The 26,771-nt window shown below is 40.5% G+C and overlaps 1 long non-coding RNA gene across 1 annotated transcript in view; it reads left to right on the forward strand.

The window, feature by feature from the left end:
- LOC125175547 (uncharacterized) overlaps nt 1-26,771 on the forward strand; it is a 343,167-nt gene that overhangs the window by 293,165 nt on the left and 23,231 nt on the right. Inside the window, exon 4 of the long non-coding RNA XR_007155869.1 lies at nt 24,769-24,889. This is a non-coding gene — a long non-coding RNA (uncharacterized LOC125175547). The remainder of the gene's footprint in view (nt 1-24,768; nt 24,890-26,771) is intronic.

Below are 26,771 nucleotides of genomic sequence, written 5' to 3' on the forward strand. Positions count from 1 at the left end.
TACCAGGCTGAGTCCTACCGTGGGCTGGGAACTTTGTGTCAACCATTTCACTTAGTCTGTACAACAACCAGCAGAAGTGGGCATTAGAGTTATTCCCAGAAGATCAAGGTCTGCTAGTAATAAGTGTAATAAGTGTTGTCTGGGTCAGAGTTCCACCCGACACTGAAGCTTATGCTCTCCACGTCTCAGTCTTATTACCTGTAAAATGACAGAAAAGCTAGCATTTTCCTTCCAGTATTTTGCAGTCACATTGAACTTTATTATGAAATGACACCAGTTTAAATAGCACATCTAAATCCTCCCAAATCTGTATATAATGAAAGCATAAGAAAAGTACACTTTTGAGGGAAAATTAATATTGCACTTTTGGAGAAAAAACCCTAGATATATGCAAACCCTAATTTTATTTTTGGTTGGTTAAAGAAGGAATGATTCACAGCACTACATAGGGGTAGAAAAATTCAGAGGCCTCACGATGTAGAGCAAGATTGCTAACAATAGCAAATGGACCGATCGATAGTGAATCCGTTTTAGAGAGCTCACTCATGGAGAATATTGATATCCAACTTGGTCATTCTGCCTGTGAAATAAACAGACACCTCTTCTCTCTGCAAGGAAAACCACACACAGGAGCCAGGGTAATGTTTCTAAACAATTAATTGGATTATTATCAAGGCTTAATGGATTGGTTCAATATATTCACACAAAACTGTCAAGAGAATTGGGGTAGCAGTTTCCTTGGAGGTGTCATCAAAATATGTGACAGGATGTAGGAGTTTTAAATTATGATTACTTTTTACAGCATTCTGTGTGCACCATTTACATTATAAATAGGGCCTGTTTGAAAGCCATTGACTTGGTCTTTGGCTTTGTTTCAACTAGCAGATACGGTAGATATTCTGGCATACTCAGTTTGCTAAGGAATATGATATAGCTATGTAAGCTGTAAGTGAAAACGTCAAAACTTCCCTGTTCTTATATTCACACAAAATGTTTGTAATGCAAGGTTCTGTGCCAGCAGTATGGGAAAGACCCTATAATGCATGTGTCAGGTCAACCTAGCCGCTGGGAATAGACAGATATTGTCTTTGTGGGGAAGGAACGAAGAAGAGGAATATCATAATGTCCGACTTGCCCTCAGGAATAATCTGTCCTAGATATGGACCAAAAAAAAAGTTGCCAATTTAAACATTTCTTCCTTTGAGAAGCCACAGATATAGAGGGAAGATTACGGTTCAGTGAAAATTAATTGCTTACTCTGAACGTATAGGTATTTCACACACTTTGCCTCGTTAGTCCTTGAGGCAACCCCTTGAAGTGAGTCAGTATGACGTTTGAGGCAATCATGTTTTAAAGCAATTGTGTGGCACTCCCAAGGTCATATCATTAGATAGGAAAGTGGCATGATCTGCACTTGGGTCTTCGGATTTCAGTCTCTTTTCTCTGCATACATTATTCTTATTTCAACCTATTGTTTGAAAGGGTGACCACAGACTAATGTTCAAATGAATATGAGAAACTAGGAAACTCATTTTCTGTCCAAGTTAGGGTTTAGGATGTGAGTGTTTCTTTCCTAATAGGGCCCCCACATCCAGTGCTCCAGTGTCTCAACACACAGGTGAGCAGAAAGTTCTACCTATTGCCTTGTTATCATTAATGTAGCTCCATGTTCTTACTCTGGATTTTGGATGGTGCTGTGCTGACTTAGCCTGCTGAGCTGGGGTTTCGACATAGTCCTCCTGGCCAGTGCTGGTTCTGTAGACAAGTTGAGGGAAGCCCAAAGGAGTCAGCATCTTGGACACGGGACAACATTGCCTTCAGTATTGGACTTGGTCCAAAGAGAACCACACCCAGGACTTAGATGAAACTCCAAGAGCATAGCCCTTTTAGGCACCTTTACTGGGTTTCAGCAACATGTTCTGAGTGAGATCTCTTTGATGGAGGTTGGTCACAGTTCTTTTTTGTACACGTTAATTTCAAGATTTCAGCTCTTCTAAGTCATAGGCATGTTCCCAAGAAACGTAGGCCAGAACAGGCTCTAGTATCCGCTCTTTGAGAGGGCCAGAATAACTATATCCCTTCTTAGCCTGATTGGCTTGAAGGGACAGACCATTGACATTTCTACTGATGCTGATGCAGAAATAAAAAAGAAATCAAGATTTTTTGGCATAGTAGAAAAGAGATATAAGTAGAACATAAGTGAAATAAAAACTGATCTACGATTTCAAACAGAACTGTCTTATGATCCCATTGTCTTGTCTTAATATCAGTTTCTTAGTCTGTCCATTCATCTGTCTGGGCTTCTATAAAGCCCTAGAATCACTGACAGTCGAATAGTAATGAACATTCATAGGGTGCTGATTGTGGTATCTAAACACAATTTCCCACTAAATGGAACCAGAATTCCCCAGACACAGTTGATTCCAGGTTTGGAACAGAAAATATAGATGGTGAGCCTTAGCATTATGTTGTAATAGAAAGTGAGAAACTACTGGAGACTAATGAGATCATGTAAAACAAAACTGGGTGGGGGGCAATTTAAGGGCCCTCCTACTGGCCCAACATGGAGCAATTGGATCATCCAAATGAATGATGACTGCCTTGGATTGAAGCACATCAAATGCGTAAAAATCATGAGTTCTAAATAACACTAAAAACAAAAACCGATTTAAAAAATATCTCATTTGCCATCATAGGAGTTTACTGACACCAACTCATTACTCTTAAATTTGTTATTAAGAGGAAATAAACCTTTACTCAGGCTTTTCTACACAAATTCTACTTCAGATTAACATTATTGATGAAGGAGATTTCTCTAGAGAAGGATCCCTGCTAGTTTCTCATACTTACAGAAGGACTGATGGAATCAGAGAAATCAGCATTTGCAATGAATTAATAGATTTACGTGATTAGGTAAGAAGCCATTAGAAGGTTGATGAGGGATTGTATGAAGAGGCACCAGGCTGACTGATCAATCTTAGGATCATGAAATGGAAAAAATACAAGTCATTATGTGGCTCATGATAAGGTATAAAATGAATATTCAGCATTACCTATGAAATATTTTTTTTTTTAGGTTTCGTTTTAATCACCTGGTGCTTTTCATGACAGTTAGATCCCTGTCCCCATCACTCATCCCCTGCCCCCCCCCCTCCTCTGGTAACCATCATTTTGTCCTCTATAGTTAAGAGTCTGTGTCTTGTTTTTGTTCTCTTTCTTGTTTCCTTTTGCTCATTTGTTTTGTTTTTTAAATTACAAATATGGGTGAAATCATGTGATATTTGTCTTTTTATGACTTGTTTCATTTAGCATTCTTCTCTGTAGCTCACCTATGAAGTGTTCTTGACTAAAAATAAAACCCCAAAGTGAATCAGGCCTCTGTATCAAACTACCAGCTTGTAGGAAATTTAGGAGATAGACGAATGGTTTAAAAGATACCACAAAAATACAAAACTTTTGGGGGATAGATGACTTTATTTCCCTGCAAATCAATGCCATAAAAAGGAAGGGTGAAGATTGTTGGAGAGTCAAGAAGATTTAAGAGACTGTGCTAGACAGTCTGCAGTAATGGTCATTTTTTAAAATATGATTTTGCATCTCATCCTGTCAAGAGGTGGAGTTTATTGTTCTACCTTTTGAATGTGGGTTGGCCTTATGGCTTGTCTTGAAAAATAGTACATTGCAGGATTGATAGTGTGCAGTATCCAAGCTGTGAAGCCCTGTACCCGAAGGAGACTTGTAGCTTCTGTCCTTGCATGCTTGGAGCCCTAAGACCGTCTCGTGACGAAGCTCAGGCTAGTTTCCTGGAGGAGAGTAAATGTGGAGAGACAGACCCAGCCAATAGCCAACACTAATCACCAGACATGATGGGGCCCTCCTGGATCATCTAGTCTTAACTAAAGCAATCAGCTGACTGCTGCCACATAAAGGCCCTGGCAAGACCAGCCAGAAGGACCCCACATCAGATTGTTGATCTGTGGAATGAGGGGCTAATAAATTATTCTTGTTGTAAGCCACTACATTTTGAGGTGGTTGTTATGCAGTAACAGATTGCTGGAGCAGAGTCCTAACAACTAAATGCCATGTGTGGACACTACTTGGATCTACATTCAGACAAATCAACTGAAAAAGGATCCTTTGGGACAAATAAGGACGTTTGAACATGGATTGAATATTCAATGGTGCAATTTTGTTTCATCGTGTAAACAAAGAATGATTTAGAGATGCATACTGTAGATTTATCATGGAAATGACTTCATAGATGGCATTTGTTTCAAAGTGACCAAGCAAAGAAAAAGGTCGGGAGGGTAGGTGAAAAGAAATTAGTAAAATACTACTAATTATTGAAGCTGAGTGATATGTTGATGCTAGTTTTTATACTCTTCTCTAAACTTCTGATTTTGTTTTGAATCTTTCCTGCATGAATGCTTTCTTGAAAAAAAGAAAATATCAATTGTCCTTTGTGGCTTCTCCACAAACGTTCATCTCTCTGCTTGAGCGGTGGTTGGCTCCTCTGGAAATATCTCTGGGCAAAGCCAGTTTCAGGGTGTGTTAACTGTGGCGTCAATGCAGCTTGGGAGCCATTAAGACTCGGTAGTGGATAAGGCCAAGGTCTAGTAACTGTGAGTGGGTGGCCCAATGCTCTGCAATGCAGAGGACAGGTACCTCTCACCGACTCTGCCAGACTTCTGCCCGCACCTCTCTCATTGCCCGTCCCCAACCTCCATTCTCACCTGTGGTAGAAACACACAGCTGTTTCAGTTTTGTTATGGCAGGTTCTTCTTTGTCTCTGGGCAGAGCCCTTCCCTACCTCCAGCTCCTCATCCACATCTTCTTCCCAAACATGGTATCTGTGGTTTGGCTTCATAGTCCTGACCAGTCCTGGGGACAGGAGAGGACGGGGCAGGAGAGGGTGTCAGTGTGGGTTACTTTGTTGTTGGTTTACCTCCAACTTCTTGTCCTTTTTGCAGCTTAAGCTGAAATGCCGGAACTCCAGGGCAAATGTCAGCTCCTTCGCTTCACCTCCAACCCAGTGTTATCCTAACCAGTGGCCCCAGTACCCCTCTGTACCAAGCTCTGATGTGTCTCTATATGCCTCATCCCACAGCAGTGGGAAACCACTACATTTGAGAGTGAGGGACATTTTGAGAGTGAGGGACAAGAAATCAGGGAAGGCTTCCTGGAGGAAGCTGCATATGAGGGGGACTTGTGATGAAAGATAGATGTGATTTCCATGCGGAAGGATAGAGGGAAGGCGGGGGTAGACTTCCATGCAGTAGGAACTGCTGGTTCCATATTCACTTGAGCAGGAATACTGAAGACCTTCACATGGGACCTGTCCCCAAACCTGACAGCCCCATTACCCATGTGCCTTTTATTTAAAAAGAGGTTTTATTTGACATTGCAGGAAAAAACATAATGTGACCTATATTCAGTCTAATTCCTACAGACAGACAAACTACTTGTTAGCTAGGTGACAATCTAGCTGTCCCATGTGGCGAACGTCCTTACACCTGCTAATTGAGCAGAGGAAGAAGCAGCCGCAGCAAACCTCTGTCTAAAGGTACAACAGCCGTGAGTCTGGATCATGTCACGTAAGCAAAAGCAGGCTTGACGAGTCTGTCGAAGGGAGGTTTTAGATGCACGGAGGGTGGAGAGAGATTCTCTGTTATGGCAGTGGTCATAATCACGTCCACTCCAATCTTCTCTAGTCATCTACCACTTTCTAGATACAAAATGGATTCTGAGCTGAGCCATCTTAGAAAAGTCAGAGAACATATTTACTTGATTAAAATCTGTAAAATCTAGAGGGGCTATCCCAAATCTTTGAGCCATCTCAACAAGGAAGAAGTCGTTATTAGGCCCGACTGAGGAGGGTTGATCTGGTTGCAGTGTATAAACTCATCCAGGTTTTCACTGAAATGTACTATAGTATCGTATCTAAGTTTTTGGAAAAAGATTACTTCTTTCAACATATATAAAGCTCACACATGTGTATGTGTAAAGGATAATGCAGGGACACGAAAATTTAAAGCTGGCTGCATTTCTTACTAAATGAATCCTAAAAATAATTGAGCAAACTTTGGAAAAAAGATTCTTACTTTTGGCTCACCTGTGGGTCAGGTTACTGTAGAAGCAAGAGTGGCTTTTGAACTAGAGGAAGCTGAGATTCAATTCTAGCCCACGTCCCTTATCAACAGTGGTGCTTTGACATGAATATCTCTGAGTCTTGGTTTCCTCATCTGTCAAATAAAAATAATGATGTTTGTAGCCCATGAAGGAAGAAATTAGATTATAGAGTAAAGCTTCCAATGCAGGGCCTGACAGAGAATTTTCCTCCCTTAGAATGGAAGTATATGCTTGTGTATGTATTGTATCCAGCCCGTGTCCTAGGCATTCTTTTTACAATTCTGTACGGTCTAATCACCATTAGTAAAAACAAGGTTGTTGCCAATGAGGTGAGATGGAAACGTCGATAAGATGGTATTTTATGGAAGGTGTTGACTCCCACCGCCGGACTTACGATAAAAGCAGTGAACATTTCCGGGGAGCAGCTACTCATGATGCCCCAGCCTTTAGTCCGTTTTCATGCATCAGAGAGTTGGTTTGTGTTTTCCTCGTCTAGTGTCCCTTCCAGGAAGCCATAACAATGCAAGGTAGAGGACGGCTGCATGGCTGTCACCTGTATTGATGGGCAGAGAAGCACAGGGATAAATGTGTCACTTACTATATGTCCCATTCTTTCTCTTGTTGATGTCATTTTTTTATGATAATCCTTTTCCAAACTTCTCCTCTGACTTTCTCTCAAGAAGGAGCCAAAGAAAACACATATGGCCCTGCCTATTTTTTTAAAATGCTTTATTTGCTTCTGATGCTTATTATAATGCCATTGAATTTTGACTAAGACCTTCAGCTCTATTTCGTTGGACCTCTACTGCATGTTTTACTTCCTTTAATACTGTGGTTTAAAATAGTGTAAACCTTCATTTCTGTATGTTTTCTTTACTTATTAGTCTTTTTCTCCTACAAGGTCTGACTCTCTTCCATGCCGACAACATCAGCAGCTTCTCCTTAACTTTAGATCTCCCCATATTCCAGAAAATAGATCCTGTGAATTCTGCTCAACACTTCCCACTCAGCATTATCTGGCTAGACTACCTAGGAAAACCTAAATCCTTAACTGCCCCCTTCACTGTGAGATTCCTAAAAAAAGATCTTTGCAAAACTTAGGCAAAGCTTGCAAGGCGAAGTGTAACCTTACTGTTACCCAAGGACATGGTCTCACACTCCACTCCAGAGGTCCTGGGAGTTAGGCCCTTGCCTACCCCACTTGATATCTTCACTTAACTCTGGATTCCCCTCAAGTGCAAAATTCGAGATGACTCAGAGCATGCCCACAGGCAACAGAGGAAAAAGAGAAAGATATATAGACAACAAGCACAAGAGAGTTTCCCCTTATGGTCTAGAGAGGAATGGCTTAGGGCACTCAACCCAAGTTTTTTCAGGGGTGAATGAGGGGGGAAGGGGCCTTGCCCTTAGTGGAAAGAAGTTGCATTCCTGATCGTGCATGCTGTTTTTTCTATATCCTTTGGAAGCTCCACTTCTAGAAAACATGATGCACAGAGCAACTACATACTTAACCCCTAGGCCCAGCCTGTGACATGTAAAGGAGGGAATGGGTAAAAAGAAGGAGGCTTCCAGCCTCCTAGAGGCCAATAGCCATCATCCCTGCTTAACTGCAACCTGATTTTGAGCTTTGGTATTATACTCAATCTCTTCATTACAATAGCCTGATCACAAAATATTGACTTTACTTTTTGGTTTCATGATTAAGCTGTGTTCTTAGAAAGTTTTTGGTCTGGGTCTGGAAAGTTTTAATACAAATGGCTAAGTGGTTTTCAGATTAATCTGTGAATCTTGAATAGGAGTTTCTAAAATATGTTTGGATTGATCATTTATATGTGTATTATGCAGTCTAAATTTCAAAACAATCATGAAGTAATCTATTTGTGCAATGAACATTTTTTTGAGTCACCGCTATATACCAGGTCAGGTACTAAGAGCCTGAAATAGAAATATGCTTGGGGCCTATTGCATGGTTGATGCTCTTGCCAACCCTGGGAATTAGGGGATCAACGGTTCTTAACATCACTAGATGAGAATCGTATGGAGGTTCGTGCATTTGCCTGAGGTCCCCCAGTCGTAAATTATGGAGCTGAGAGAAATCTCTGACTTCTCTCATTCAGTATACTGGATTATAATCAGTGCCCTAAGTAATTGTCCTTCAGTTTCTTAAAGTACTATGGCTTAATTGTGACTTGAAATCCATAGTTTCTCTTCCTTGAAATGAGTCTGTCATTGGAGTTCTATGATCATGGTGGATGGGGCCCGGGCAGCTCTCGTTCTCTTTCTCCTGGCAAAGAGACAGCTGAAAATCATAACTAAAATGGTTCTGGGGCACCCGGGTGGCTCAGTCAGTTAAGTGTCTGACTTCAGCTCAGGTCATGATGTCACAGTCCGTGAGTTTGAGTCCCGCATCGGGCTCTGTGCTGACAGCTCAGAGCCTGGAACCTGTTCGGATTCTGTGTCTCCCTCTCTCTCTGTCCCTCCCCCACTCTCACTTAGTCTCACTCTGTTTCTCAAAAATAAGTAAATATAAAAAAAAATTAAATAGTTCTGATCCCTGCAATGTGACTATTCCTGTTTGTCACTGTTCGTACCACCTGGGCTTTGGAAGGAAGGGAGGAAAGGACGGGAGAAGAAAAGGAAACAAAAGGGAAGAGACTAGGAATCAGGAGACTTACTTTCTAACCCTGGTTCACATGGGTGATTAGCTATTTGGTATTGAATATGCTATTTTAGCTTCTCTGGACTTCAGTCTCCTCATCCGCCAAGTGGGGTGAACTGAGCATTTTTAATGCCCCTCTGCTGCTTATATTCCATGGCTCTAAGAGAGGGACAGTAAAGGAGGGGAGGAGATAAAGGATAGACAGAGACGAGTGGGGCTTCAGCGAAGAACAGAGGATCCTCTGCGTTGCCATTTTTCTTCTTTCAAAGAATCCCTTGTACTTTATTGGAGCACGTGTGACTTTGAGAAGCAGTCTGGCATTATCTTGTTAAGTTGAAAATTCACACATTCTGAAACCCAGCAATCCCCCTTTTGGGTATATAGCATGAGAAATCATTCACATGCACACCAGGAGACACGTCTAAGAATGTTCATAGTACTGAAGTGGAAGGAAAGACTTGGAAACCACCTACATGCCCATCAAAAGGAGAGTCGATGAATGAATTGTCCCAAAGGAAATGATAACAATGCCTGCTGCTTGCCATCGTGACCTAATTGGCTGAATTTGTTCATGCTGCGAACATGTACCATGTGGGTTTTTGTTTTGTTTTGTGTTTTTGTTTTTGCCTGTTACTGTGTCCTCTTTGGGTGCTGAAACACATCGCTATGGCTAATGCACATTCCTGCCCATGTACCATTCCAATATCTTATTTCTTTTTTCTCACAGTATGGACACACCAGTCCAATAAATCAATTTTCTCATTTAATTATGGAAATGGCATAATAGCATATCAATAGATTCTCTGATGGCTCCTCCAGTAAAACTATGAAATGCATTGTGTTTTTTCCTTAACAAATTTTGTTTTAACTTGCCTTCTTTCATTTCCATCTACTTTATGCCTCTATGTATTTATCTCTTCTGGACATATTTACATAGATGGAGCCATATGTGGCCTTTTGTTCCTTTCACTTAGGACTCATGTCTCCAAGGTTCATCCAAGTTGTAGCACATGCTAGTACTTTATTCCTTGTCGTGACTGGCTCATATGTCATTACGTGGATATGCCATATTTTGTTAATCCGTTCATTAGTCGATGGCCGTTTATTTCCATTTTTGGTTATTATCAATAATGCTGTTACAGATATTTGTGTCCAATATTTTGTGGACTTGTGTTTTTAATCCTCTTGGACATATACATAGGCATAGAAGAACTAGGTCGTGTAGTAACTGTATGTTTAATTCTTTGAGAAACTGCCAAATTATTTTCTAAAATAGTCGCACCATTTTAGAACCCTACCAGAAATATATAAGGGATCCAACTCCCCCTATGTTCTCTAACACTTGCTATTGTCTGGCTGGCTATTACAGCCTAGTGGGTGTAAAATGGTATCTTATTATAGTTTTGATTTACATTTCTCAAATGGCTAATGATGTTGACTATCTTTTCATATGCTTATCAGACACTTAAAAAGTCTTCTTTGGAGAAATGTTTCTTCACCTCCTTTGCCCATTCTAACTGGATTATTTGTCTTGCTGTTGTTGACTTGTTTTTATAGAGGTCTTTATATATTGAGTTCCATATGAATTCTTTATATGTTCTACATCTTTATCAAACATATGATTTGCAAGTACTTTCTTTCATTCAGTGGGGGTCTTTTTTCACTTCCTGGGAGTCCCTCAAAACACACACATTTTAAATTTTAAGTAAATCTGGTTTATTTATTTTTTCTTTTTGTTGCTTATGCTTTTGGTGTTATATTTACGGAACTATTGCCTAACTTTTGGTCATGATTACTCCTAGGTTTTCTTCTAAGAATTTAATAATCTGAGTTCTTATATTTAGTCTATAATTAATTCTGAGTTAATTTGTGCATGTGGTATAAAGTGGGGGAATGACTTCAATCTTTTGCATGTCGGTATCCAGTACCATTTGTTAAAAAGACTGTTCTTTCGGGGCGCCTGGGTGGCGCAGTCGGTTAAGCTTCCGACTTCAGCCAGGTCACGATCTCACGGTCCGTGAGTTCGAGCCCCACGTCGGGCTCTGGGCTGATGGCTCAGAGCCTGGAGCCTGTTTCCGATTCTGTGTCTCCCTCTCTCTCTGCCCCTCCCCCGTTCATGCTCTGTCTCTCTCTGTCCCAAAAATAAATAAACGTTGAAAAAAAAAATTAAAAAAAAAAAGACTGTTCTTTCCTCATGTAACTGTATTGGCACCTTTGCTGAATTACACTTGACCATTAACGTAAGGGTTTTTTTCCGGATCCTCCATTGATCTATATATCGATCCTTCTGCCAGGGCTTCACTGTTATAATTATTGCTACTTTGTGATAAGTTTTGAAATCAGAAACTGTAATCCTTCAATTTTGGTTTTCTTAAGATTTTTTTTTTGTTACTCTGAGTCCCTTGCATTGCCATATGAAATTATGCACTATTTGAACCAATATATTAAATTATTAAGAATATTATGAAGTTGCATTATACATGCCCTTACTGAGCATGAATTCTTCTAAGTTTACACATAAATAAAAAAAAGAGGAAGAAAAGAGTTTCCCCCACCACGCCGTTTAGTGCCCACACTATGTGTTGAGATGAAAGATGTGAATCTGAGGTCCTAGTCGTTGTTCATAGATCTCATACGCTTCTCAAAGTTTGAACATTTTACCGAGATATGTACTTCCAACGTTTAAGGTTGCAGGGAGTATTTTAAGGATTAATTTTGAAGATGCAAAATTTGTACCATGTGTGCTTACATTAGAACCTAATTCCTATTGGATAATAACTTTCCCACAAGCTTCTTTATAGCTTTTTATATCACATTGGGGTCCTTTATAGCTTTTTATATTACATTGGGGAGTTGTGGTCATCCTACTAGTCTTCTACTTCTACTCTACTGCTGTTTATACAATCTTAGCTCTAAGATCAGTGCAGGTTAGTGGAACCCATTGCTTAATAAAGACCTCAAACTGGGTGAGAAGAGTCTTAGTCCCAGTTCCTGAAGTAAATGAACACACAAAAAATAAGGAGGAAGAAAGATTATATAATGGGTTATGGTGGTAGGACCCATCAGGAAATATAGGGAACAAAGGAAGGTTGAATGACAACCTGGGAACTTACTACTTGTGTAGCTGGTTTTGTGCAGACTCCAGGTCACATAGTTTTGCTCCAAGCCATGGAGGCACTTGGAGTCACACCACTTTTAGTGAAGACACGAAGTAGATTCCACAATAGCTTTTCTGAAACTTTTATCTTACCAATTTCATACCATAACTGGTTTTGGTCTGAAGATGGAAAGGAGTACCAATCAAGTGCTGCTGCCATACTTCATACTTTTCAAGAGATTTGATCACCAATATTGACATGCTACCAAAGGCACGTGAAAATAGCAGCTCCCTGGTGAACAGGGTTGCAATCTGAAAGTTAGGTCTCTATAAAAAGCTGAAGGGTGTATTTTTCTAAATCCTCTATGTTGACGGCTACATAATTTTCTATGTAGACTTATTATACAAAAAGAAACCCCCATTTCCTTCAGTCATTGTAGGGAAAAAAACCATCAATATTTGAACGTAACCCAGCCACAGTCATGAGATCATTTTGTTCAGATTTTGGGTCACTCTATGGTGTATCTACCCCTGTCAACACTAGTTTTAGGCTTGTTGCCCAAGTTTGGAATTATTGAATTTAAACATTAGATCTAGGACAAACCTCAACATGAAAAGTCTCTTGCAAGATGGCATCTAGGCTATACCTGACTACTTTTGGTAATAAGTAGCTTATTAATGACCCAAGCCATTTATTTTCCTTTTGTAGGACTCTAAGCAATGAACAAAATGCAGCTTGCAAATGCAAAATGCAACTTGCAAATGCAAAATGCAAATGACCTCAATGCAACTTTCAATCACTAGTTTATTTATACTGGCTGGATACTCATCTTCTAGATATTCAAGACAGCCATCATCTTCCTGCAGGATCTCATTTTTATCCTAACTAAATGTCACTCTCTTATTTAAGCATTTGTAAATTTTTTAAATTTTTAAAGCAAAATTTAACCCCTTATAAATGAAACCTAAATTCCCATGAAAAATGTAGGCATTGGGGCGCCTGGGTGGCTCAGTCGGTTGAGCGTCCGACTTCGGCTCAGGTCACGATCTCGCGGTCTGTGAGTTCGAGCCCCGCGTCGGGCTCTGGGCTGATGGCTCAGAGCCTGGAGCCTGCTTCCGATTCTGTGTGTCTCCGTCTCTCTCTGCCCCTTCCCCATTCATGCTCTGTCTCTCTCTGTCTCAAAAATAAACGTTAAAAAAAAAAATTAAAAAAAAAAGAAAGAAAAATGTAGGCATAACCCAGTCACACAATTATAATGCTAACATTTTCATCTAAAAAACAAAAACCAAACCAAATCAAACAAACAAACAACAACAACAACAACAACAACAACAACAAAACAGGTCTTCAGATAAATCCAGGCAAGTTATTTTCATCCCTTGATAATAGATTGCAATGTCTTGTTGATTTCATTTTCTGATGTGACAAAATGTGATCTCCACCTTTTCACTGCATGGAGTTCGAGGGATTGACTGTGCTCCCGGATTTGCAGACCCATGAACAGAGGATCCTGGCTTCTGGAACTTCATTCATCACAGGGAGTAGAAAGTTATAGTTTCACTTTGGCTCTGTTCCTGATGTGATTATAATTTCATTTCCACTCCAACCTTTTTATCAAAAGTGATGGATCTCAGAGATACGCAAGCCTACCCTTATCGTCTATGCAAGTTAAGAGAAACAGCTGGGCTCATAAACCCTATTCTTCCTTAACCACTCCTTTTGTCATGTTTCAGCCCATTTAACCTTCTAGCATGTATGCACATTGTAGTCACACAATTACAAGAGCTAAAGCAACATAACAATTATAGAGCTATATCATGGCAAAGCATCTCAAGAGCTCAGTGACTCTATTAAAATTTTAAAGAAGTTAATCCTCTGGGAAGTGTTCCCATTAATTAAACAAAGGTGAAAGAAAATGTGTTTTATATTTATTCTCTGCAAGGAAGAAGGTGGGCCATAGCCTGAATGCAAAGGAGCTGTATGATCACAGGTAAATGCATGCACTTGAAGGGTGACAATTTCAGGCTGTTTACCTGCAAGGCAGTCTGGGCCAATATTTGCTCAGTCTTTCCTTGAAAAGAGAGGATTTTGGTCAGATAAGTTTTCTAGAAGTGCATGAGGATTTAATCCAAATCTTTGCTGCAGCATAGGAAACAAGCATAGGAGACAAGCCTCAATTGATGTTGAGTTCAGTGATGGTACATCATGGGATATATCGAAGAGTAGAAAATTGGTGGCCATAACAAAATTAGAGACTTTGGGTCTCCTACTCCCTGCCCTCACAGCGTCTATCCCATCTAAGAACATAAATGCTGTGCATTCAACTTGTGCATTTATGGGGTAATTGTGCATTTATGGGGTATACAATGGAGGAACCTGGTGTGCATGGTTTTCCAAACATACCCGTAAACAAAACCCTTTGCCAAGGTATACCATACATCGACCAGATCCTGTGTGGATCCCAGAGAGGCACAAAGTAGGGCTATTGGCTAAGAGTGCATCAGATGCTTAAGACCCTTGAGTCTGGGGACTAACTGTGCTGGAAGGAACAAAAACGATGGAGTCACACTACAGGAAGATTGTCTTTCCTCCAGTGGCCATTATGACCAAGGAGCCTTGTAGATGACCACTAAAAGGTTGACAAGTTCAGATTTGAAAAGCAACTTGGGTATTTATGTTATATCTCTTGATAGTTAAACTTTCTGTATTTATATCTGCTGGTCAAGCAGGGACTAAGTAGTGAGCAGGGTAAAACTTGGGCAGTTTAGAAGTGCCTACAAATTGTAGAAAGGTTTCAAGAGAGAAAAATGATCTATTTTTCTATTTAACGTTGGTATGTGTCAAGAGGAAATGTGTGTTCTACTGGTTGTAAGATCAAAGACAGGACCAAAAGAAATTTGGAAAGTGAAGGGAAAAGGTTAATGAGGGAGAAAAGTTGATGGAAACTATTTTAGTTTAAGTTCCCTAAAAATAGCCCGAGACAGGAATTCTTATACAATTGATTTATTGAGGTGGTGACTTCAGTTGGAAATTGTCAGGAAATGAGGGAAGCAGGATATGTATGACAAGGTAGAAGCTAGGTGAGGGTGTAAGTATAGTTGAAATGTAGCCTCAACCTGACGCATGATGAAAGCCACCACAAAGACGGCTCTCCTTTAGACAAGGACACTGGCCTTTGTTCCTCTGTATCAGCCAGTTGTTGGCTGAAGAGACCTAAGTGCTTTGGGAGCAAGTTCAATACTTTCATGGTCACCAAGAGAGAAAGCAGGATGGCAGTTCAGGAAATAAATGTGTGTGCAGTCCTGGAGGGAAGAGGGTTCTAGATTGAACTGACATTTATTACAAGACAGTTACCTGTCAACTGCTCTCTACTACCATGAATGCATTTTAAGGAGGAGAAAACTGAGGCTTGGAAAAGTTATGTACCCAGGAAAGTGGAGGAATAAGAAAGTGATGCTGGGTGCTTGGGTTTCCAGCCCTGGGATCTTGGCACCATGCCTCATCATAGGTATCAGTAAGAGCATATGTGCAGGGAGAGGGCTACCTGTGTGAATTAAGGGTAGAGGAATGTGAAGGTCAGGGTTGACCTGGATCTATAGGGAGAAGCGAAATTAATGCCAATCGGTAGAAATCAGCATAGAGCTGAAGAAGCTGTATATGCCACTGACGCCTTTATAGGAGGCGGAACTCACCTCTGTGCTTCTGAATCATGATATCGATATTTGTATTTTTGTAGACGAAGGGCTTTGTATAATATAGATTCTAGAAGACTGACCAGAATCCCCAAATACTTCTTATGTACCACTGAAAACCAATAACAACGATATAAAACATGGCTTAGCTGCTTTATGGAACTGATAAGATACCTACTCGGAAAGCCACCCTTGAAGCTGTCTTTGAGGCTTCACCAAGTTCTGCTCTCAAGTCCAGAGTAAATATTCTTCTGTGTGACCCTGGGAGCTGTGCCTTGGACAATGCTTTCCTCATTGACTAGAATTGACCCCTTAACCTTTCCAGTGGTACATTCTGTACAAGAGTGGTTCCATGTGACATTTATGAGTGTTTTGGGGGTGGGAGGAAAGGGAGAGAGTAATCATGTGGCTAAGTAAATACAGGAGAAAAAGAATTAAACTCAGTTGACTGGATTTCTCTAACCGGCTTTTTGTAAGTGACTTAACTATACATCCGAACATGCTCTATGAATGAGTATCCAACGGGGGGAATCTGGGGTGTAAGATTTCCCAAATACACTTGAAAACAGAATCCCTTTGCCAAGGTTCTTGGTAAGAATAGTGTTCTGCTACATCAGCACCATGAGAACTCTTCTGTGAGGTTGCTGCTACATGACCTGCTCTCGGGGTTAGCACTTGGTTCTCTCTCTCCCTGGGTAAGGTCAGCACCTCCTGTTGTAGTCTGTCATTTATACCACTGAGTGAGTATGTTGAATAGAGTCTTGGAGAGGAAGTTTTATTCTGGGGGGGTGGGCGGGTAGACACCCCAAGGTCCAAAGGATGGGGGAGCCTAGGGTAGCCAGTGAAGGAGACTTACTTATACCTGCTTTACTTGCTCAAGTCTCTGAGAACAGAAAACACCTCTGAGTTGCAAGCATCTCAATTCAATTTTTAGACAGGATGAAAAAGCACAAGGCAGTGAATTGCCACTCTCTTCTGCTTTAAAATCAGACCAAACAAAGACATTAGAGTGGGTTGTCAGACAAGATTTCTATTTCAATCATCTATCCAATGGTATTAGTTAGGAGGTGGGTTGGAGGTCCACATGGCCGAATTAATCAGAAAGTGTGATCAAGCAGGAAGGAAACCCAGGCACTGATTCCAGTGAAAAGATCTTATGATAGTAGAGGCTGAAATCAAGTGGTGGGGGCCTGAAAGAATAACTGGGTTTTAACACTCTTGGGAAGCCTTATGGGATCAAAGAGTGGTCTACAAAGTGGGAAGATTTAGTACCGAAAGACCCATTGCAAACCCTGCAAAAAGAAAGTCATAGATTCATTACAATCCATTGCCATCTAGAACACATAGAAATAGCAAAAGCCTTTCTAATGTGTATTTAACATACTGGTTGAGAAAGATGCCCTCATTCGGGCTGGTTGTCAGTTACCTAAGGCTTCCTGAGAGAAGTGGGGACCCCTTTACATTCGTTTGCTTTCAGTGTCCTGCAGGGCTAAATGCATTCTTAGCGACTATTTGGATTCAACCAACCCAACACTCACAAATAGACAATTGGCTGCAATATTTCTGCAAAGTGTAGATTCAAGAGGATTACCCTGTTTGGTGTGCAAACAGGGTAAACGATAACATCCTGGTGAGATGACATGGCTTCTACTTCTTACCCGATTTGGTAGTTTTAAAGTAATTTATTCCTATTTTTTCAATTTTCTAGAACAATCGGAACTTTATATATTGAGTGTGGAGACGAATTATTACAAGGGCCATGCAGAACATTTTGGGAATTGGAAATCAGAAAATTTTGGAAATTACTAGGAGAGGAGAGAGACCATCAGATTTGGAGTTAGATGTGTGTTTACACCAGGCTCTGTTTTAACTGCGAGATGGGTGACCTAGGACAAATTAAACAGCTTCAGAGCAGGTCAGTTTTCTCATCTGTAAAATAGGGGCACTGATTTCAAGGGTTAAAGGAGATAAAGTTTGAAAGCATCCAGCTTGGCTTTTGACACAGTTGGTGTGCAAATTACTTGCTTTGTTTTCTTCTTCGGTCAGTCCTACTGAACATCATGAGATGTTTGTTTCTCTAATCCAGTATCAGGTAGGCAAAGTAAAATAAATCTCAGGATCATATTTGTAATTTTCTGTGTTTATTTTTTTTTCTTATTTCATTTGAAACCAGAATGGAGGCTAACAGTCATCATCAAATGTATCTTTTGTACCGGGGTTAGACATAAAGAAAAGGGTTAATAAGCTTATGTCCTTGAAGCCATTAGTAATTGCCAGTAGAGAGTTAGCATGTGTAGCACATTTTTATTAATACTAACACATGTACAACATTTGCTGTGGGAAGAGAGTTAGAAATTTGAGTCTGTGATAACGTGACTTATATATTTCTCATATATATTTGGTCTTCCTCCAGGGTTCCAGACTCCTAGTTCCCCCAAACCCTTGGAATTTCTTGTGATAAGAGCCATAAAGATGTATTTTTTAATGTTAATGTAGTAGCCTTGGGATAGCCCTTAGGTAACAAAAAGACGGACGCTGGTTGCCCAGAGAACCAACGGTGATTAGAGGGCTAGAACTTTCAGTCCCATCCCCTGACCCATCCAGGGAGTGGAGAGGGGCTGGAGATTGAATTCAATTGCCCCTGACCAGTGATTTAATCACTAATGCCTATGTAATGGAGCCTCCGTACAAACCCCAAAGGAGAGGATTTGAGAGCTTCCACATTGGTGAATACGTGGGACTGTTGGGAGAGTGGGGCCCTGGAAAAAGCGTGGAAGCTCTGTGCCCTTTCTGCATACCTGACCCTGAGCATCTCTTTGTCTGGTTCCCTGAGTTACATTCTATTATAATAAACAGGAAATTTAGTAATGAAAATGTTTCTCTGGTTCTGTGAGCTGCTGTAGCAAATTAGTTATACCCAAGGAGGGAGTCTTGGGAACCTCTCGTTTATAGCCAGGATGTCAGAAGCACAGGTGACAACCCGAGCTTTTGAACAATGTCTCAAGTGGGTTGGGGGGGCAGTTTTATAGGACTGAACCGTTAATCTGTGCAATGAGATGCTCTCTCTGAGTAGAGAGTGTCAGAATTGAGTTTTATTGTAGGACACCCAGCTGGGGTCCTCAGATTTGTTCATTGGTTTTGATAAGGGACTATAAGGCAAGCTAAGGGCCAAGCACAAGCTAGCACGCCCCTCCCCCCCACCTGCCCCCCCCCCCCCCCGTGGGGCATGTGTGACATTCCTCAGGCACTCCTGGCTGCCCAAGAACAAAGGAAAATACAGAATACAAAGGGTTAAACTGATAGTCTCCATTAGTTTACAAATACCATAGTACAATTAGAAAAAAAAGGACAATCTTACCAATAGCATAATGTCCAGGGACTCCCTACTGTCTTAATGCTTTGCTAGAGGGAAGAACGACTTGAGGTTGACATTAGCTAGGCCTCCAGTAATCTGTGAGTCTTCAGCATTTGGAAATCCCTTTAAGAAACTTCCTCTTGACTTTCTCTCTCCCATTTCCGTAGTATATAACCAGTCACTCTTCACCACCCCAGTGCAGATCTTTCTGTCCATGGGTCCTGCCCTGTACTTTAATAAAACCACCTGTTTTGCATGAAGGACATATTCAAGAATTCTTTCTTGGCTGTCAGCTCCGAACCCCCACCCCCAACATTAGGAAACCTCATCAGTTTGGGGATGTCCTGCCCTCAACATTAGAATTGGTGCCAGAACCTGTTTTGGCTCTCAGGTTGCATTCTTTAGAAGCAAAAGTCAACATAAGCAAGAATTTAGGGCTGTCTGGTTTATAGAGGACATCTCCACCAAAAAGAAAAGGAAAAAAAAACAAAGGCAAGAGAAGAAAACAAAAACAAAAATCTCCCCCAACCAACCAACCAAACAGGAGAAAACTCCCAAAAGTCAAAAGAAAGGGAGCGAAGCAGGATTGGAAGGGGAAGGGGCTGAGCAAGTTAAAGCCTTAACCTTGGTTTTACCCAGAGGGGCTCTGGAAACAGAAACAGCACCACAAATTCATGTGCCCTCAAGGCAAACAGATTGGCTGTTGACCACTAAATAAAGCATGAGTCATTTTCTGCTTCATTGGGGGCAAGCCTATCAGCAGGGGAGAATACTCTAGAAAGGCAGCCACTGTGCATTTACACCCTGCAGCTGAGGGATTGGTACCAAGGCCTATTAAATGGGGCTGTGGGTGGGGTACACAGTGACCTATCCACCATGAGATGAACAGATTCGGGTTTTCTGGAGAACATTTTTGCTGTCTTAGGGCAGATACCAGCAACATAATGTTAGGTATTTGTCTACCAATAGTAGGTGTTCTTTTTATACCCTGGAGTAATGCTGTCCAATAAAAATATAACATGGACCATACACATAATTTAAAATCTACTAGTGGCCCCATTAAAAAAAGAAAGTGAAGCAGGTTAAATTAAGGTTAATAATATAATTCGTTTTACGCCAATCCAAATATCACTGTATTGCTATGTGATTAATATAAAAATGATTCATGACATTTTACATTCCTTTCCTGTTCTGAGTCTTTGACATCTGGGGTGATTTTCTATGTGGCTTGTGGTTACTATATGGGACAGCACTGGACTCCAGGGTCTAGAGGGGTAGTTGATTTCAAAGGAGTCACCTTGTCAGATCTTAATCAAACAAGAAGTCCTGTGTTTACTCTTTGTGCACTGCATACACTTTGAGGGCATGGATTGTATCCTGCAGATAAGAGTGTATCTTCCAGAAGTGGGGAAATCGTGGACTCGGTAGCTGGGTAAACTTGGATTTAAATCCTCCTTCTACCACTACTGATTTGGCTAATGTATTTAAGCTTAATCTTTCTTAATCTCTTGCTTCTTCAAATGGGAAATAGGATAATGTTTCCATGGCAGGGTTGAGAACTGGAGACATAAGACGTGTTCAGTTAGCGATCCATTATCCTAGCCTCATATTGCTAATGGAGCGTGTGTCCCACATGGAGAAGACACACAGATATTCCTTTCATCTGTTTTCTCTTCATGTTCTCCGTTTCGCCTTTCCTTGCCTCTTTCTCTCTTTTTCTCATCAGAGCATTTTTTCTCATTCCCCTTTCTTTACTGCTGTGTAGCTTTTCATGCACAAATTTGAAACATTCTTGCAAGTATTGTTTTGAGGCTAGTTTCCTTAAAAACAAAGATTTTCAAAGACTAAAGCTACCATAGAGGTTCAAGTGTAACTTTACTTTAGAATTGAAAACACCTATTTTAATCCTTCCTTCCTCCCTCCCTCCTTCCTTCCTCCTCTTTATCTACTAACTCCTCCCAGTAGGCTGAGAGTCCTCACTCTGAAATTCTTGAGTTTTGATATTTTGCTATTTTTGTAGGACAGAACCATTAAATCTATATATTAACAAAAGAAAGATGAGCTCCATTTATCTTTTCACCAAAACAAGCCATTGATTTGTCCTGTGACTAATAGGTAGAAAGATTATGATGTTTTGCTGTTTTTTCTGTTTTTCCCACATTGTTATTATCTAACAGATGGCATTCTGATTATGTAATCATTATAATGAATATTATTAATAATGTAACTGACTGATGTTAGCCTTCTTTCCTTTGCTAACATTGAAAGAGTCCTAAAATATTTCCAGTTTGGTTCACAGACTTCTTTTTAAATTAGTTTATTCACTACATGACTAATCGCTCTGGAGAAGAGAAACAGACAAATCATCTCTGAGCTGTATGCAACCAGTAGCTGTCCTACATAAATAGAAGCCTTTATATACACCGTCAATGTGCCCACAGTTCACAGATAATCTAAAGTAATACATGTTTTCTCTATCGCACAGAGAAGTGCTGTCTAATAGAAATATAATAGGACTACATGCAATTTAAAATTTTCTAGTAGCCACATTAAAAAGTAAAAAGAAGGGTGAAATTAATTTAGCGATATATTTTATTTAACCCAGTAAAGAAGAGCTTTTCTCAATACATATGACCAATGACAACCACTAGGTTTCCTCAGGAGCAAAATGAAAATTGCATGCCAAGTAGATTGCAGAAGTCAAGCTCCATTACAGCGAACAACACTTGACCGACAACTTCTCTAACTCTGAACAAGATGGTCAAAGTAAGATTTGGCCTATGCTAATTAGGGTGGTCAAGTTCAGATAAGTCTAACATCTGGAGTTTGCGTAGGAGGGTATAAAGTCATGCTTGGACAAGGAACGAGCTAGTTAATGATCATATTTAAAGGTCATCCATTTACTTTTCCAATAGCCTAATGACATTTATCCTAAGTTACATAAGAAATGTTATAAAATGTCACAGATCCATGTAGCACTGACATATGGAGGGGTTGGATCCTAAGATTGGTCTGTACAAGACTGTGACTGTATATTGCTGTTGATAATATAATTAGGGGAAACTTTCTGATAGAACAGAAGCTGCAGGTTGCTGTCAACATTTTGACAGCTCTATTCAATACTCTAAACTTCTGGAGAACCTAAAGATCCCAGAGTAGGAAAATTTGTTAGTAGAGTAGGAAAATAATTGTTGTGGTCCATTAAAATGTGGTATACAATAAGGGAGCATAGAGTGGCCCTGTAAGGTCTTATACTAGAGGATGACACAGATACAAGGCAAGGGATGACTTTGGGTGGGGGCACATTGTTGGCATATTCACCCTCTTAATATTTGACATGACTATAAAATAAAAAAGAATGAGCTTTCCTGTGTAATATATTAGTTGTATTACTTAATAGATAAACGCCCTTAGGTACTAGCAAGTATGAAGAATGTTAAGGAAATTCAAGAAGAAGGTCAAAGTTGAGAAGGAAAAAAGTAAAAAAGTAATGGTCACATGGCCAGTTGGAAAACACGACTATTAAGTTAGAACCAATAACATAAAGAAGAGGTGCAAAATGGCCAACCAGTAAATGTGGACACTTTTTGTGACCATCTATTATCCAGTTCATATTCTTTTGCAGTATCACTTGTTTCCATAGTTTGAAAACGAGAAGTATGATATCTCCGGCTTTGTTCTTTCTCACGATTGTTTTGGTTATTTTGAGCCTTTCTTGGTTCTATACAAATCTTAAGATTTTTTTTCTATTTCTTTGAAAAAAGACATTGGGACTTTGGTAGAGATTATGTTGAATCTGTAGATCATGTTGGGTAGCATGGACATTTTAACAATATTCATTCTTCTGATCCAGGAACAAGGGCTATCTTCCATTCAGCTGTGTCTGTTTCAATTTCTTTCATCAGTTTTCTAGTTTCAGTGTACAGATACATCACCTCTAGATAAATTTATTCCTAAATATTTTATTGTTCTTGAGCCTATTGTGAATGAGATTTTTTAAAATTTCTTTTTCAGATATTTCATTGTTAGTGTGTAGAAATGCAACTGATTTTTGCCTGTTGACTTTGTATCTTGTAACTTCATTGAATTCATTAGTTCTAACCTTTTTTTTTTTGATGGAATCTTTAGGATTTTCCCTCTATAGCATCATACCACCTTTAAACAAAGACAATTTTACTTCTTCCTTTCTGATTTGAATGCTTTTTTATTTACTTTTGTTGCCTGATTACGAAGGCTTGGCCTTCTGGTACTATGTTGAATAGGAGTGATTAAAAGAAACAATTAGCAAAGAGAGAAGGTAACCTATGGAATGGGAGAAAATATGTGCAAATCATATATCTGATAAGAAGTTAACATCTAAAATATATAAAGAACCCACACAACTCAATAGCAAAAAAATTAGCAATCCAATTAAAAAATGGAAAGAGGAAATGAATAGACATTTTTTTCCAAAGGAGACATACAAATGGCCAACAGGTACATGAAAAAATGCTCAACATCAGCAATCATCAGGAAAATGCAAATCAACCACAATGAAATATCACCTCATACATGTTAGAAAAAGGTACCATTAAAACAAACAAACAAACAAACAAACAAACAAACAAAGATAAGTGTTGGCAAGACTGTGGAGAGAAATGAACCCTTGTGCACTATTGGTGGGAATGTAAATTTGTGCAGCCACTATGGAAAACAGTATGGAAGCTCTTCAAAAAATGAAAAATAGGAGTATCATATGATCCAACAATTCTACTTCTAGGTGTATATCTAAAAGAAATTAGAATCTTGAAGAGATGTCTGCACCCCATATTCATTCCAGGCTTATTCACATGAACTAAGATGTGAAATCCACGTAAATGTTCAACTGATTGTAACTGAAAAAGAAGTGATAAATCAATGACGAGATGCTGTATATGTAATATACAGCCATAAGAAAGAAGAAAATCCTACCATTTATGACCACATGGAGAGAACTTGAGGATATTATGCTAAATGAGGTACACCAGACAGAGAAAGACAAATATTATATGACATCATTTACATGTGGAATTAACCCCCCCCCCCAAAAAAACACCCCAAACATATATAAAAAGCCTGGAATGGAGGTTTCCAGGGGCTAGGGGGTGGGGGAAATGGGGAGGTGTTGGTCAAAGGATGCAACCTTCCATTTATAAGATGAATGAATTCTGGGGATAGTGTACAACATGGGGATTTTAGTTAATAATACTGTTTTATATATTTGAAAGTTGCTATGAGAATAGATCTTAAATGTTCTTACCACAAAAAAAGAAATGGTAATCATGTAACATGATGGAGGTGTTAGCTAATGTTAGAGTGGTAATCACTTTGCAGTATGTAAGTGTATCAAGTCAACACAGCTGTATACCCCAAACTTACAGTGTGATATGTCCATTATCTTTTAATAAACCTGGGGGGAAAATCTCTGACAAGGAATCTAAATTGCTTCCACTTAGAAGCTTTAGGATTATAAACCCAGAATTGTGAGTGCTGAGGAGTTACACTGCCTACTAGTCCAAGAATTGTAGCAGATAGAGCAAGTTAATATGACAAGCCTTGGTCAAATTAATGCCCCCTCTCTTTACAGTGGATATAACTGTTTTGTTTCCATTATGACTCATATAACTAATTTCTTGGGGAGGATGGGGTTAGGGAAAATGCATCCTGGAAAAAGCATTACCATCAGAGTCAAGACAATTAGAGAGTTTGATTCTGCCTTTGATTCTGTTATTTATTGGCTTAGCAAACTTTAACCAAATCGCCTTATTTCTCTGGGTATCTTACCCCACAGCAAGCTGCTTTGTGTTTATTCAGCAGGATTCTGAGTGAAAGAACAGAACATAAAGACTGTTGAGACCTGCGCTCAGCCCTGGCACTCTGATCACTTCTACTGTATTTTATTGGCCAAACCAAGGCCCAAGACCAGGACAGATTCAAGGTGAGGGCAAATAAACCACATTGCACACGATTAGACCACATTGCAAAAGGGGCATGGCCTCAGAGGGAGGTGGACAATTGCAGCCATCGTGTAGTTTAGCGCACAAGCCACGGTAGACTGACTTGGAGGGTTGCACTGCCCTAGGCCTTAGTATGTGAGCGTCGTTTCTCTCTAAATTCTTCTCACACTGTGGATTTCTCTTTTAAGTTTTTTTTGGAGCTGGGGATAGGCAGCAGATTTGTGAGACTGTCAACAGGGCAGATAATGGTATACTAATGTCTCCAACTGCACCCTGAACCTTCCAGTCATGTGATCAAAAAGGCAAGTATTTCTTGTCTTGACTTTCGTAACAAGATGTATCAAAACCATTGTCTTCTTGGGCACCTGGGTGGCTCAGTTGGTTAAGCGTTCTGACTCTTGGTTTCTGCTCAGGTCATGATCTCACGGTTTGTGAGTTTAAGCCCCACATAGGGCTCTGCACGAGAGTGAAGAGCCTGCCTGGGATTGTCTTTCTCCTTCTCTGTCTGCTCCTCCCCTGCTCATTCATTCTCTCTCTCTCTCTCTCTCTCTCTCTCTCTCTCTCCTCTCTCTCTCAATAAATAAATAAATAAATAAATAAACAAACAAACAAACAAACAAATCAAACCTACTTTCTTCTTGGGGTATCTTTTTCCTTGCTGAGCCAAAACAGCACGGAAAGCAGTCAAGACTAATCGTTTCTCCCTGCCAGGGATCCTGGCATCTAGGTGCCAGAGTCAAGACTGGTGATCAAGGAGTTTTCAGTTTATTGGCATAGCTCTACCTAAGATAAGGAACACTGGATTCATTATGTATGCTTTATGCCTTTGGGCACCTAATTCCAAGGAAAGAGGCACCGTGGCAAGTGGAAATGGAAAAGACAGGGACTGTTGATGAAATAGGCTAAGGTTCCATCTACTCCTTGCTAGTTACTTCGTAGTCCCAGGCAGGCTGCCGCCACCTTGAGTCGCAGGTAGGCTCGCATTTTAGGCTGGATCAGGGGAAGATGGAGCCAGCATAGTCCAGGCATCTGTAAGAAAAACTCATTCCAGGGAAACTGAAGACCAGGCTCTCAGGGTTGGCTTTTGGTGATGATTTTGTTGTAGGAGGCAGTGACTGGCAAGTACAGAGCTCGCTGTCTGGATTTGCCTTATTGCCTGGGGCCTATGTACTCAGAGCTAAGTTCCAGGGAGGGGAGCCTCCAAGTAAAATTTTGAGAGTTTTTCTCACCTGCCAGCAAGACTTTGGAGTTTCTTGGAGTACTGGTATCTCCTAAATAGGAGGGGCGCACAAGGGAGATGGGCTTCAGATGACAGGACAGAGCAAGAATCGTGGAGGGAGTTCTGGAGGACAGGGAGGAACGGAGAAGATACCAGTGTTTTCCTACAAGATGCCAGCAGCAGAGCAAGGCCTCCTGGAGACCCTGTCAACAGACAGCAGTGAGGGCATCCAGAGGGATGATGTAGGAATAAGGCAGCACACATGAGATGCTCTCTAGGGGCTAATTTGCAGTAGAGCTTTTGTTGGGTGGGACATCCTTCAAGCCAGCCAGCACAACTAGCTGGTAAGTGGTAGACTGGGTGGCTCCAACAACACACATCTATTGCTCACAGTTGTCAAGGCTGTGACGTCCAAGGTCAAGGCGCTGGCTGATTCAGTTTCTGATGAGAGCTTCCTTGCTAGCCTGCAGATGGGCCCCACCTCTCTGTGTCCTCACATGGCTCTCCAGTGTTTCTTCCCACAAGGACAACAGTTCTATAGGACCAACCAGCCTCCCCACCCCATGACCTTATTCAACCCCAACTAACCCCCGATAGGTCTCAACTTCCAAACACGGTCATGCTGGGGTCCAGGCTGCCCACGT

The sequence above is a fragment of the Prionailurus viverrinus genome, chromosome C2 (genome assembly GCF_022837055.1).
Source record: "Prionailurus viverrinus isolate Anna chromosome C2, UM_Priviv_1.0, whole genome shotgun sequence".
Lineage (NCBI taxonomy): Eukaryota > Metazoa > Chordata > Mammalia > Carnivora > Felidae > Prionailurus > Prionailurus viverrinus.